Below are 16,143 nucleotides of genomic sequence, written 5' to 3' on the forward strand. Positions count from 1 at the left end.
CACCCCTGGGCCCCTGTGTCCTTACCCAAACTCAAAAAAGCCTATGAAAAAGGTACCAGGGGCATCTCATGGGGCCCCCTACTGACCCCGGGCCCTCGGGAAGTGCCCGAGTTTCCAAATGGTCAGTCTGTCCCTGGTTCTGCTTCAACACACACTTTTGGACACTGTCAATACCTATCACCATATCAATACATAAATAAAAAACACAGAGAACTCCCTCAGTGTGGAGATCAGCCCTTCTCTCCCCATACTAACAACATTGGTAACAGACCTAACCAGAGCTCCCATTGAATGCTACACAGATGTGTGTGATGCCATTACAGTCCACGTGCAGCCCGAAGACTACCGAAACCGAACGAGTCAATACCTGTTCAGACCGGGCAATCTGTCAGCACGGCGGTCTCCTTTGAACAGGTCAGCGGTTAATGGGAGAGCCCAGCTACGGGCACATCCTGCCCGGCGTGGAACGCGGAAACTGCTCCCTGCTTGTTGACATACTCGTCACGTGATCGAGCACAAGGCTGCGTCATGTGACTGCTCTGGCTTAACAGCTGGAGTGTGCAGGCAGCGTGACAGGTGAGGTGTGAATGGAAGAGGTGGAGTTAGCAGGCTGGTGTGCACGTCATGCTGTCTCAGGAAGGTTTGCCAATTTTATTTCTTTACCAGTCGATCAAATTTCTGCAGTATCCCCTGGTCTTGGAGATAGAAAATTTCTATCAGCGATTTTTATTTATTTTTTCATTTCTTTGTTTATAGTTTTTTATTTACTTTTTTAAATTTCATTTTTAAGAAAAATTATTAAATGTTTTTAATAATGATTTTATACTTTATGTTGAAACAAATCTTATATTGCAGTGCAAAGTTTGGTCATCTTTTAGGGCTGGTTTATACTACATGCGTTTCAGTGTGCTTCTGTTCTGCATCCAAAACACATAAAGTAGGAAAAAAAGTAGAACAGGCTGCATTTTTCCTGCACAGAACTGTACTGGAATGCGGTAAAATGCATCAAAAACGCACTAAAATGCCCATGTCCAGGGGCAGACTGACAACTCATGGGGCCCCCGGGCAATAGGGGATCATGGGGCCCCTGTGTCCTTGCCCAAACTCAAAAAAGCCTATGAAAAAGGTACCAGGGGCATCTCATGGGGCCCCCTACTGATCCCGGGCCCTCGGGCAGTGCCCGAATTTCCAAATAGTCAGTCCGCCCCTGCACATGTCCCTATTTAAATTGAACAAAAAGAGAGAGGGAAAAAATGAACCAGAACGCATCAAAATGCATCGGAACACATAAAAAAAATGCACTGGAACACGTCAAAACACGCATGCAGGAACGCATCCGGAACACATCTAGACTGCGTTTCTATGGTGTGCACCAGCTCTTGAGCTAGGTTCACATCTGTGCGGGTGGTGCCGCTGCAGATCTGCATGAAAATCAGTGCTGCCCCACCACTTGCACAGAGGAATGCAGACCCGCGGGCGGGTGCCATTCTAATGGTACGCCGCCCGCACCGGAAAACGCAAATGTACTGGAACCTGAGGTTCTCGTGCCGGCTGCGTTTTCGGAAGAAGTGTAGGGACTTCTGCCCTGCGTGTCACAGGGTAGGGGAGTCCATTCAAATGAATGGGCTCTCGTGTCCATGCAAAACGTGGCCCACACGGCCGCATATATGTGAACCAGGGATCAGAGCTTGTTCACACCATCTGGGGAATTCATAATGGGAGTCATAGACACCTTTTTGAATTTCGTCAGAGCTCATCACCGAAAATGATGGTTTTTGCTCCCGATTCATTGTCCACACTGGACTCCTTCCTCATTATGCAACCTCCTCCCTCACTAAGTCCATAGAAGCATGGTTGAGGGGTTTTGTACTAGGGGTAGAGAGAGTCTGGTGTGGAACTGAGAGACTAGTTCTCTATCAAGTCCGCTTTCCTTTCAATGAACAGCGCACAGCCCTGTGCACAATGGTTTACGGCAGCAATGGGGGCATCCTGGGCAAGTTGCTTCTCTTACAAGGCTGACAGGAGTATTGATAGCGAGATCACTGCTAACCCTAAGGGAAGCGAGGGGATGCAATTTTGGCATCTTTGCCCTGGGCGCTGGATGAGCTTGTCCCGGCACTAGTGGACAGATCCATAGCACAGTTTTGGAATCTACTCCCTGCCATGCACTGTTAGTTACAGGCAAAGAGGAGCTGATGGGGTACTAGTCTCAGCATTCCCCAACCAACAGTTCCGAATCTGAGTTGTAGAATGGGTGGAGCCTGAAGAGGGAACTCTGACAAACCAGTTCCCCATCAGGTCTGCCTTGCCTGTGATTGACAGCGCATGGTGATGGCCAAATTACAAAGTCTATTGGATTGAATATCAGCAATAAAATCCACCCTCTGACATCCGTTGTTGATCACAGGCACGGAGAACCTGATAGGGAACTAGCCTCTAGTGCATCTTCCCACTGTCCAAACGTGAATTGAGGGCCTTGAAAATCTTAAGAAGGGATTCATCCACCCCTCTACTTCACCAGCTGGTGCAGGAATAATTTTTGTGGAAAAAAAGACCATTCCCTTCTGCCATGTGTGGATTTTTGGGACTTAAACAAAATCACTGTAAAGAACTGCTATTCTCTTCCCTTGGTACCTGAACTTTTCCAAAGACTGAGGTCTGCCACTATTTTTACCAAACTGGACTTGAGGGGGCCTACAACTTGGTCCTTATCCGAGAAGGGGATGAATGGAAGACCACATTTCGAACTTGTTTTGGCTTCTTTGAGTACTTTGTCATGCCATTCAGCCTCTGCAATGTGCCAGCCACATTCCAACACTTCATTAATGACATCTTCAGAGACTTCTTGGCTATCTTTTTAATTGTGCATCTGGACGACATTCTAATATTTTCCATTTCTCTTGTAGTTCACCAGGGACATGTTAATAGTGTTCTTTGCAGACTTCGCCATCATGGACTCTATGCCAAGCCTGAAAAATGTGATTTGAGCAGCGGAGTTCCTGAGCTTAATCATTTCTACAAGGGAACCGAAATGGATCCAGAAAAGGTCTCCACAGTCCTGGATTGGTCAGCAACCACAGATAAGAAAGAGGCTGAACGGTTTGTGGGGTTTGCTAACTTTTACCGCAGATTTATCAAGAACTTCTCAGCCATTATTACCTCCATTACACAGCTCACCAAGTAGAGTATCTGTTTCCGATGGACCCCTGAGGCACAAGCTGCCTTTGAGACTCTAAAGAAGCTGCTTACTTTTGCTCATGTTCATCCAGACCCTAGATGTATCAGAATGTACAGACAGGGCAGTCCTGTCCCAGCGCCAAGGCTTCAAGGACTTGATCCATCCGGTAGCATTCTTCTCATAGAAACTTGCCTCACAGAAAGAAACTATGATGTGGGAGATCGTGAGCTCCTTGCAAATAAAGCAGCCCTAGAGGAATGGAGATATTTCTTAGAAGAGGTAGCTCACCCAATACTAATCAATACAGACCACAAGAACCTTGAATATCTGAGAACGGCAAAATGCCTGCGACCTCACCGGGCCCGATGGGCACTCTTCTTTTCTAGGTTCTCCTTCCATATAATCTACCAGCTCAGGACAAAAAACATCAAGCCTGATGTATTGTCATGTATGTTTGAAGATCTGAAGGACACGCCAGTACCAGATACCATCCTACCAGCAGGTAACTTCCTTTTGTTACAGACTGATCGCATGTCACAACTGAAGCAGGAACCTGCAGACACCCCTAATCCTTCCGGGGTCACTTTGCAGGTGAAAGATGGACTGTTATAGAAAGGAGACCAAATTTTTGTCCCAGAAAGTGTTCGGGTAATAGTCTAGGGGTTTTGTCATGATCACCCTTTGGCAGGCCACTTCGGGATCCGCAAGATGGTGGAATTGTTGCAACACACATTTTGGTGGCCTGATTTGGAAAGGGCTTGCAAGGACTATGTAAGTGCATATACTACCTGTACCGGAAGCAAGAGTACCCGAAATAAAGCTTGGGGTTTGCTCAGACCCTTGCCTATACCAGACAGACCATGAAAAATGATCTCTATGGACTCTATAGTGGAGTTGCCACCCTCTGAGGGGTGTACAGCCATCTTCGTTGTAGTTGATTGGCTATCTAAGATGTCCCACTTCCTACCCTTGATGAATACACCATCTGCAATGGAGACAGCTCGGGTGTTTGTTAAGGAAATCATCAGGCTCTATGCGGTTCCCACAAACATCGTCTCGGACCATGGGGTCCAATTTACATCACCATTTTGGAAGGCACTATGTGGAAACTTACAGATTGAACTATCTCTATCTTCAATAGATACATAAAAGTGCAGCGCTTTAAAAGTTACAAATAATCATAAGAAAACAGCGAAAAATTTATAAAAAAAATAGGCCATCCAAAAATAAAAGAAAAGTCCCAGAGGCTGTGATGAAACAAAAGAAATCCACGGACAGTTGTGTCACCAATCACTATTGCAGAAGGCTTACCAGAAAGGCATGACCCCCTGTTAAAGAGTGGTCAATCGCGCTTTGTTAAACAATCCAGAAAGCCGGTCACTCGAATCCTCCTCCAGATCACCAAAACAGCAGATAAGGATCTTCCAAACAATGGACCTTAATTAGGGTAGCTAAGCCATTCAGGATAAGGCTTGGACTTAGTGGAAAACATGTAAAGAAAGAGCGCTCCACATAGCATAAAACCATAATCACAACATTTATTTAACCACTTGCCTACCAGGCACTTATACCCCCTTATTTACCAGGCCAATTTTCAGCTTTCAGCGCTGCCGCACTTTGATTGACAATTGTGCGGTCATGCAACATTGTACCCATATGAAATTTTGATCATTTTTTTCTCACAAATAGAGCTTTCTTTTGGTGGTATTTAATCACCACTGGGCGCTTTACTTTTTGCGCTAAAAATAAAAAAAGTGTAAAAAATTTGAAAAAAAAAAAAAAAGTTTCTTTGTTTCTATTATAAAATTTTTCAAACAGGTATTTTTTCTCCTTCGCTGATGTGCGTTGATGAGGCAGCACTGATGGGCACTGATAGGCGGCACTGATGGGCACTGATAGGCAGCACTAAAGGGCACTGATAGGCAGTACTAATGAGGTGGCACGAATAGGCGGCACTGATAGACAGCACTAATGAGGCGGCACTAATATGCAGCACTGATAGGCGGCACTGATAGGTGACACTGATGATGGGTACTGATAGACGGCACTGACTGGCATCACTGCTGGGCACTGACTGGCGGCACTGACTGGCACAACCCCTGGGCACTGACTGGTGGCACTGACTGGCAGCACTGCTGGGCTGCACTGGTGGGTGGCACTGGTGGGCAGCACTGGTGGGTGGGCACAGGTGGGTGGCACTGGTGGGCACAGGTGGGTGGGCACATGTGGGTGACACTGTTGGGCACAGGTAGGTGGCACTTCTGGGCACAGGTAGGTGGCACTGCAGAGTGGCACAGGTGGGTGCACTGCTGGGCACAGGTGGGTGCACTGCTGGGCACAGGTGGGCGGAGCTAGTGGGCGCACTGCTGGGCACAGGTGGGCGGAACTTGCGGGCGGCACTGCTGGGCACCGATCATCAGGGCACTGATCATCAGTGATTCAAAAAAAGGGGGATTTGTGAAAAGGAATTCACAAAGAAAGCGGCTACATTATGAACAGAACGTGACACTCAGAAAAAATTTCCAAAAATTATGCTTTATTACACATATATAAATATGACATATGGGCGTTCGCCCTGGTTTACCATCACCTCAGTATGAGACAATACACACAGACCTAAAACCATATAAAATGACATCAAGACCGGTCTAAATGCATGTGCAACAGAAAAAATGACTGCAGGAGTCTAATGTCCCTGTAGCACAAACACATAGGTGAACACTTCCCAAAAGAGGTGTATCCAAAAATTATACCATAGGCATACCATAATGTTAAATATTATAAGTAGAACAGTACCATTATGGTGAATCCCAATCAGGGAATCCAAAAATTGTACTATGGAAAAATATCACATATATACAATGCAGCAAGCACAATAGGCGTCAAGAAGAGAACAACAAGCCTTAGGCCTGTATGGGGGGAGACATAAATGTCAAATATATGATGCAATTCATTCCTGTGCCGGCACAAGTGGTTGGGGCCCATTCATCTGTAATATAAACAGCTGTATCCTAGAGCTCTTGAATGAAATAATGCCCCATTTATTCCCAGGGTGCTTTGTATAGAATACAGGATATACCATATATATCTCAACGGGCAGAAGATCTTTTGGGAGATGTCCTGTTTTCCCTACGAAAGGTGGTATGTAGTCCACATATAGTGGTGAAGATACCATTTCTAGCAGAGTGCTGCTTTTTGCATCTTTTCTTCCACCCTGGGAATAAATGGGGCATTATTTCATTCAAGAGCTCTAGGATACAGCTGTTTATATTACAGATGAATGGGCCCCAACCACTTGTGCCGGCACAGGAATGAATTGCATCATATATTTGACATTTATGTCTCCCCCCATACAGGCCTAAGGCTTGTTGTTCTCTTCTTGACGCCTATTGTGCTTGCTGCATTGTATATATGTGATATTTTTCCATAGTACAATTTTTGGATTCCCTGATTGGTATTCACCATAATGGTACTGTTCTACTTATAATATTTAACATTATGGTATGCCTATGGTATAATTTTTGGATACACCTCTTTTGGGAAGTGTTCACCTATGTGTTTGTGCTACAGGGACATTAGACTCCTGCAGTCATTTTTTCTGTTGCACATGCATTTAGACCGGTCTTGATGTCATTTTATATGGTTTTAGGTCTGTGTGTATTGTCTCATACTGAGGTGATGGTAAACCAGGGCGAACGCCCATATGTCATATTTATATATGTGTAATAAAGCATAATTTTTGGAAATTTTTTCTGAGTGTCACGTTCTGTTCATAATGTAGCCGCTTTCTTTGTGAATTCCTTTTCACAAATCCCCCTTTTTTTGAATGCCTCTTTTGGCTACTGAATGGAGACCAAATATTGGGTGACATGATAAATCATTTTATAATCTCTTAATAACTATCTTTTATACACTGATCATCAGTGCCCTGATGATTGGTGCCGATCCCCACTCTGACAACTGCCGGTTCTCGGCAGTACTTTCCTCACGATCTGACAGCGTGAGGAAAGTGCAGCCGAGAACCGGCACTTGCATTTTCCTCTGATCAGCGTGTCATTGGACACCGCTGATCACGTGGTAAAAGGCCGCTGTGATTGGCCTTTTACCACATCACGTGATCAGCTGTGTCCGTAGGACACAGCGATCACGGAGATCGCGGGTGCGCGCCCCCTGGGGCGCGCAGGAGAGCGCGTTCTGGGGGGACGTCATATGACGTCCACCCAGAACTGGCCGGCCGCAGTGCAGCCCTCATTTGGCTATCTGCGGTCGGCTACTAGTTAAAGTATGGTTGCACTCACATGTAAGCAAACATCATTAGGCATTGATTGGCAAAAAAAATCAAAATTTTACCATTTCCAAAATGGCTGTTGGCCGTTCGCGCATGCACAGTAGCAAGCGTGCGTGGCTCCATCCTATGCGTTTTGTCACAGGTAACGTCATCAAAGGGCACGACCACACACGTAACCATGCTCCTATGTAAGGAGCGTGGTTAAGTGTGTGGGCGTGCCCCTGTTGATGTTACCTGTGACGAAACACGTAGGGTGGAGCCACGCACACACGCTACTGCGCAAGTGGCCGAGGATCGCACTTGATTGGCCACTCATGGTGAGTAAAGCAGGAAGTACACCTGCGAAGTAATCAGTCTCTAATCAACTGGGAACATTGCCATCTAATGCCAGAAGATCAAATGGCATTTAAAATGTATTATGTATTAGTCCATCAAAGGTGTGCAAAAAATGGAACATAGCTCCACCCTGTGGTGACAATCAAAAATCTTTGACACTTACCAATTACTAAATCATCCTGCTTGAGCTGACTATTGGGGCGCCATCTAATGTTCTTATACAGAACCACAAAAGCCTTATCCTTAATGGTTTAGCTACCCTATTTAAGGTCCATTGTTTGGGAGATCCTTATCTGCTGTTTTGGTGATCTGGAGGAGGATTCGAGTGACCGGCTTTCTGGATTGTTTAACAAAGCGCGATTGACCACTCTTTACAGGGGGACATGCCTTTCTACTAAGCCTTCTGTGGTAGTGGTTGGTGACATGACAACTGTCCTTGGATTTCTTTTGTTTCATCAAAAGCCTCTGGGACTTTTCTTTTATTTGTGGATGGACTATTTTTTGGACACATTTTTCACCGTTTTCTTATGATTATTTGTAACTTTTTAAGCGCTGCACTTTTATGTATTTATTGTTGATTGCCTAGTATCAGGGTTTTTGTTTTCAGCTGCTATATGTTTTACACCTCATTTTTGATTATTACTGGTTATCTATTGTGGTTCTTATTAGTGCAAGTTTATATTTTTTGGATTGAATTTATTTATCCTTATCTCTATCTTCAGCTTACCATCCGCAGACTAACGGGTAAATAGAAGGGACCAATCAAACTTTGGAGCAGTACATCCAGTGCTTTACGTCCTTTGTACAAGATGATTGGGCGTCACTTCTGCCGCTAGTAGAAAATACACTTTTAACAACTCCTGTCAACTCCTTCAGCCACCAAGCAGTCTCCGTTCTTCGTGAATTATGGCTTTCACCCTACTTTTGTGCCTGATCTTGTTCCTGAATCCTATGTTCAAGCCATCCAAAGTACTTTAGATTTCTTCAGTCGCAACAATAAATTGCTGCAGGAAGTCGTAAGTAGGCATATGATAAGAGGAGAAGGGGAGAGCTAATCCTGCAGCCAGGGCACCGGGTAGCCATGACAAAACTGAAAAGTTGGCACCTAAGTTTGTGGGTCCATTCCCGGTAAGAAGAAAAATTAACGATGTTTCTTATGACCCATCATTACCAGAATCCTTTAAAATTCATCCAGTGTTCTATGTATCTTTGAAGAAACCTGAAATACTACATCCTTTTCCTAACCAGAGATCAGGACCTTCTGAACCTGTGATCATTAATGGTGATGAGGAATTTGAAGTTAAGGCCATTTTAGACTGCAGGAGAAGAAGGGGTCAAATACAGTGTCTGAGCAAATGGAAAGGGTATGGTCGAGACAAGAATTCCTGGGAACCTGTACAAAATGTGAACGCAACAGACTTGATTTGTGCATTTATTTTTTCACAGCCATCCGCAGAAGAAGAGCCAGCAAGGCATCTGAAGGCTGCCCGTAGGGAGGGGGCAATGTCAGGGAAGGCTTGCCCATAGTTCAGGTGAAGTTTCGCAGTGCAAACTTATGTGCATGTGCAGAATGGCAACGGGCTGAGCAGATGTGCACAAATATGTGCATGGGTGAGTGTACGTGTGCGCACTCGCACAAACGGGCATGCACTTGTCACCATGGCTAGTGCCAAACTGCCTATTTATACCGGGCTACTGCACTGGCTTATTGCTGTTTGGTCTGCAGCTTCTGTGCATGTATATCCTGACTCCTGTGTTTGACCTCCGATCTTGACCCCAGCTTGCTTCTGACTCTGCTTGTTTGCTACCTGCCCTGACCTTGTCTTGTATTCCAGATTCAGCCTACTGCCTATGCCTGATCTGCTTCTACCATTGCTAACACTGGCCTTTTGCAAAACAAGAAAACAGAGGGCGCAACAGCCTAGTGCAGTGGTCGGCAAGCCGTGGCTCGCGAGCCACATGCGGCTCTTTACAAACTTAAATGCGGCTCTTCTGTGTGCCGGGCGCCCGCTCCCCTCCCTCCTCTCGGGCGGCCGCCCCAAAAGTCAGGACTCTGCAGCTGTCAGGATGTAGGCGGGGAGCCAGGATGTAGACGGGGCAGCGTGACGAACTCCTCTCACAGTCCGCCCTGAAGACCAGAACAGCACGGGAACACGGCGAGAAGAACGCACGGAGCAAAGGTAAGTGAATTGACACAGGGGGGACTTGGGGACTTAATATGGGGGATGAATTAATATGGGGAATGAATTACTATAGGGGGGATGAATTACTATATGGGGGATGAATTACTATTTGGGGGATGAATTACTATGGGGGATGAATTACTATGGGGGATGAATTACTATAGGGGGGATGAATTACTATGGGGGATGAATTACTATAGGGGGGATGAATTACTATAGGGGGGATGAATTACTATATGGGGGATGTATTACTATATGGGGGATGAATTACTATGGGGGATGAATTACTATATGGGGGATGAATTACTATATGGGGGATGAATTACTATGGGGGATGAATTACTATATGGGGGATGAATTACTATATGGGGGATGAATTACTATGGGGGATGAATTACTATATGGGGGATGAATTACTATGGGGGATGAATTACTATATGGGGGATGAATTACTATGGGGGATGAATTACTATATGGGGGATGTATTTTCAGTTTTAAAAATGTGGCTCTCAAAATAAATTTCAATCGTGGTTTTGGCGAGATTTGGCTCAGTTGAAAAAAAAGGTTGCCCACCACTGGCCTAGTGCATTACCTGAGAGTTAACTTTATTATCCAAAGCAATCATGTCACCAGGTCAGCTCCCAAAGCATGAGAAGACCCTCAAATGGCTGACACGTTTCAAGTGACGATCCCCTCTTCATTAGAGTCACGAGTGCCTTTTTTGTGAACTTCTTCACTGACAAAAGATTCCTTTCAAGAGCAGGGACATACAGGACATATTTCAGAGGTATCTTTCTGGTGACACTCTAGCAAATAGGACAGTGAAGAAAACTGTCTCCAGTTTCTTCTGATTCCATTATTAGCTCATTCGCTGTGGTGATTTTTTTCTGTTTTACTCTGCTCAAAGTGAATAAAGAAATTTCTGTCATTCATCATATGACTTGCAGCTCCTGAATCAACACATCATTCCTAAAAAGATGAGTTGCAACTTTTGGATTGAAAAACATATTCATTATCTGAAGAAAAATCAATTTCTTCCTTCGCACTTTTAGCCTTTTGTAGTATAGTTTGTTTTTACATTCTAGCTTTCCAGATTCTGCAATCTGCTTTTAAATTACCTTGTTTCTTGCACACAAAGCATTCACATGTTTCTTGTTGCATGTTACTGTTTTTATGCCTATTTTCTTTCCTAAAAGCAGACTCTGAGACAGAAGCACCGTCATTAATGATTTTTGTTTTACGCTTATATTCATTCATAACATTGCCCTTAACGTATTCCAGTATGTCAGTTCCTCATCTGGACATGCATCAAGTGTTTTGACTAGCATTTCATAAATTTCTGGTAAACCACTAAGTATTAGTGCTGCAACATGAAAATCTTTTATTTCTTCCGCTATACCTCTCTTGCGTTCAACCATTTCCAAGGTGTGACTTATATAATCCTGCATATTCAACATATCCTAGCTTGGTTTGGTATAGCTTTCTGCATAAATACAGTTTATTAATGAGATTACCTTTTTGTAATCCCTCCCACATATTTTTTAGCAGTTTCACACTTACATATACTGTACTGTATGATTTGATCATCTTCTGTGCTAAGAGAGATTGTGCTCTGAGCTTTCTGATCTTTCTGCATCCACTCATCTGAAGGAAGGGTGTTCTGGCCTGACTTATACGTTTACAGGTACCTCCTCTTATTAGCAGCATTTTCATCTTTCATCTTTCCAAGACTGGCAGTTCTGGTTTGCAAATGAAAGCTTTGTTGAAACTGTGTTACTGGCCATTTTCATTTATTCTGTTGCAATCTTCTGTCTGTTGTCGTATCTTGCAATTCTTTGCTGTAGTCGGCAATGACTGGGTGTCTGGGCCCATAACCTTTTAGAAACCCTACAGGACAGACAGTGCACAGTCCAGATTTGTTTATCTGCTGCTTTTCAGCTATCAGGAAACAGGAACTTTATTATAGAGAAAAGACATAGAATTTATCATAGCCACAGCTATAAACTTATGAACACTGCCATTTACTGGTTGAATAATATATCTCTACTGAATACAATGTATGTGCAAAATGCACATTGAAAAAAAAACATTAAAAAACACTTGAAAAGGAGAAAGATGTGAACCTAGTTTAATGAGACCCTGTAATCAAACCTCACTTAAATGTTAGACACTTGCAGCAGTAGAGAATAATATCTACTTACAGTCTGCCATGGCAGTCGTTTGAAATTGTAATTTTGTTTAATGTACTGAGGTATTTAAGTTTATAAATGCATGTGGGACAAGTCTGTGAGTGTCAGATCCTCTTCTGAGCATGGTTAAGCTGTGAGTTAGCAGCAGCAACAATGTCCAGTAAACGTCAATGAGTACTAGAAAATCTCTGCTCATGAGAGCTGCATATGTAGGGACTGACCAAGCACTGACATTCCCTACTGCAGCTGCTAGCTCCCTTGTGTTTGACTCCCACAATCAACATTGTCACACATTAGACAACAAAAGACTGATTTTGGAACTGGGTAGCTGAAAGCAGTCAGGATAATGATATACCAGGGGCGGACTGACCATTTGGAAACCCGGGCACTGCCTGAGGGCCCGGGGTCAGTAGGGGGCCCCATGAGATGCCCCTGGTACCTTTTTCATAAGCTTGTTTGAGTTTGGGCAAGGACACAGGGGCCCCATGATCCCGTATTGCCCGGGGGCCCCATGAGTTGTCAGTCCGCCCCTGTGATATACTATCACATTTTTTCTTATTTTTTATATCCCTCACAAGCTCTTTTATCCTCTGGTTCAGTTTTTATTGTTTGGCTTATATACAGTTTGATGCATGAGAAATCCAGTATATATACAACAAACTCTGAGTACAGAGTAATGCCAATTCTCTCCCTAGTCAAAAAAAACAAGTTACTTTCTTTTTAGTCCCACTTTCTCTACAACTCACATAGATAATAGAAATAATAGAAAGTTATTATTAAACTGATAGCATTTTCCCTAATCTTGGGAGTTTCAAAAGCACTTAGAACCAGCAAATCCTTTAGTTTAGTTGCTGTTTACATGTTGTTGGTGGCATCTTGTGTCTCTCTTGTCTTTTTAGGTTCTGCCACTTAATAAAAGCTTGTTTTCTTGTTTTTGTTGTTTATTTTTAATAATGTCTGCATCATTGGTAAATCAATCTCTTAGCTTTACGGGTTGTAGGCATGCATATTCTTGTCACCCAATTCTTTGGTTGTAGCAGTACAGGCTGCCTTCTTGCTCTGGCCTAATGGTACTAATGGTAACAATAGGTTGCATAATCCCCGTCACGGGTCCACCCACACGCCACGCCCACAGCGACTAGCTAACCGAGGCACGTAACTTGGGGGGTAAGAGGGAATAAAGGGGACTTTGAATATATAAAACCGTATATAAGACCAGCCGTGATATACTTTCACAGCCTGCACTACCTCTTGGCCACCACCAGAGGGAGACTCCACTCCAATCCAGATGGCTGACCACACACTGGCAGATACAAATCTTATATACAATCTGGTGCACTGATTAGAGTTGAGGAGCAGCTTAGCAATCACACACCCTTCTAGGATCCCTCCAGCTATGCTACAGCTAGAACCCCGGTGTTAATCACTCTTCCACTGTCCACACACCCCCACACCAGACACACCACAAAAGGTAGCCTGCCACCACCCAACAGCTTTATCCGCAGAACGGTCTGGTGGGACACCCCACACACACAGATCTCCATCTGGCAGATCTGTTACATTTACAGTCTGCACGCAACCTGCCAACACGCAGTGGTATTACATACAGATTGGCAATGAGCTTGACCGAGCGTATCAAGGCACTGAAATACAATACAATCTAATCTCTCCAATCTAATCTCTCCAGAAATCACTAATTAATTTTAAGATTTAATATCACGAAAGTAGGCAGTGCATAAAATATGTACAAAATATAAAAAGTTACAAAAAATACAAGAAGACAAACAAATGACTATTCACTATAAAATAAAAGGGAATAAAACATAGATAAAACTTTTACCAAGATCTATCCTGCGACTGCAGCAAGTCAGAAGGAATCAGCAATCCGTTGGTCGATCGAACCAGCTCCATACGAATTACACTGTCCCAATGTCAGAGTCCTCAATTTATGGGGATATGGACATAGGTGGGACATTAGTTTTTGGACAATTGACCCTGGGGGGTGTTCCTGTACCTGCCCACAGGATGTTCTGGGTGCCGAACTGCCCAAAGTCAATTGGGCCAAGACCGTCTTGAATCACCAAGTCGGAGATTGGATTTCCGACACCAGCGCATCAGTCCGATCGTGACAGTACCAAATACTGTTCCGCTATCACATTCTAGCGCCACCTAACCATTTCCTGCATTTTCCTGGCATTCTACATAGGCCACAAATATAGTTTTTATATGCCGATGCAGCCCACAGAGTGCCCCATCAGAAGGAAGCATTTTCATCTCTCTGCAACTAATATTTTAGCTTGTATGAGGGATGAAACATACTCCTTTGATGTATGTATGTACTTTAAAGCTCTGGTCTTCTGCTGTCATGAAGCCAACCTGTCTCCAGCCGTTTCCTCTTTTACTTCAGGAAGGTGGCAAAGTCTGATTATAGACAAATCTTATTGGCACTTAGGTGTCACATCCAGAGGAAGCTACTCTGTCTCTTTTCAGATGTTAAGTGGTGACTATCTGTGTCTGAGTACCTTTGACTGAATATTTCTTTAAAGACAAGGAATTAACTAGATTTACATCGTCATATTTTCTACAGGTCACATCTTATCTACTCAAATCTGTACATCACACTACCTCAGTAGCAATAAGGACTTGTTTAGATGTGCTTTGGAATTTAAGATACCATGGGTGTCCATTAAGATGCCCATCAAGTTAAGATGCATTATTGAAGCATTTTGCACATGCTCTAACAGTAAAGAAATCCTTACTGAAGTTAAGATTTCTCATCCAACTTTGTTGTGTGGCTATGTGTCTTCTTTAGAGACCTAAGAATAAAACGTTTCCTCTCAATGCTACAGTCACCATTCGAGGATTTCTATATCGTTATCATACCCCTCTTAGGTGCCTTCTCTCCAGGGAGAATAAGTTTAGTGTTTTTATTTGTTCCTCATAATTGAGATCTTCCATCTTGAGATCTTATTTGCTATGTTGCCCTTCTCTGTACTTTCTCCAGTTAAGGCACATTCTTCCTGGGAATTGAGGACCAGAACTGGATGGCATACTCAAGATGTGGCTAAACCAGAGTTTTGTAAATTGGTAGAATTATACTTTTATCTCTAGAGTAAATATCCTTTTTAATGTATGCTGGACTTGCTTGCTGTAGCTTGGCATAGTATGCTACTGCTGAGTCTGTTATCTACTAGGACCCCCAGATCCTTTTCCATCCATGATTACCCCAGAGGTTCTCCCATTAGTGAGAATCTTGCATGCATTACTTTACATGCTCCTACATTGAACCTCATCTGACTTATAGCTGCCCACCTTTCTATTTCAACTTGGTCTTCTTGTAAAGTTACTATTGAAGGAAGATAGTGGTGCTGGTTTTAGGGACACTCCTGGTGCTGAACATGGTCTTGGTGGTGGACTTAAAGAACTACACTTTATCTGAGCACTATTTCACAAAATTTGCACAAAATATAACTGATTACTATTTTTTTTAGAGGTAAAAACACTAGAGGTAGTTGATACAGGGAATATTTTATTGCCCCATATGGAATCAGGAAGGAATTTTTTTCCTCACTGGAGTGAATTGGACCATGCTTTGTTGGGTTTTTTGGCTTCCACTGAATCAGTTGTGGGTATAGGATAGTGTATATGGAGGTTTTTTATTTGTGTGTGTGCCTTTTTTATTTTATTGGTTGAGCTAGATGGACAAGTGTGTTGTTTCAGCCTGACAATCTATTCAAATCTATTATGATCTTTCATGAAGTGACAGTTCGCACACCCATTACGATCTGAAAAGCTTTAATAAAGCTGCTTGTAGCTTACCAAACACTTTGCGAAAGCTTGCTGTACACACCTCTCTCATACAAGCTGAAGCCCATGCGAATAAGGCCTAAGGCATTTGGATCTCTCTTAAGAGAACATTTTACTGTTTTAACCTGCTAACTTCCGGACTACTGTGCCGCAACTGCATGC

The 16,143-nt window shown here is 43.5% G+C and overlaps 1 protein-coding gene across 2 annotated transcripts in view; it reads right to left on the bottom strand.

Moving 5' to 3' along the window:
- STX17 (syntaxin 17) overlaps positions 1–516 on the bottom strand; it is a 156,090-nt gene extending 155,574 nt beyond the window's left edge. For both annotated transcript variants that reach the window (XM_089669458.1, XM_089669457.1), the window contains exon 1: positions 368–516. The gene's annotated coding sequence lies outside the window, so the exon portion shown is untranslated. The remainder of the gene's footprint in view (positions 1–367) is intronic.
- Positions 517–16,143: the final 15,627 nt, after the last annotated feature.

The sequence above is a fragment of the Staurois parvus genome, unplaced genomic scaffold, assembly GCF_062004578.1.
Source record: "Staurois parvus isolate SC_StPar_1 unplaced genomic scaffold, SC_StPar_1.0 ptg000077l, whole genome shotgun sequence".
In the NCBI taxonomy this organism is placed as follows: Eukaryota; Metazoa; Chordata; class Amphibia; order Anura; family Ranidae; genus Staurois; species Staurois parvus.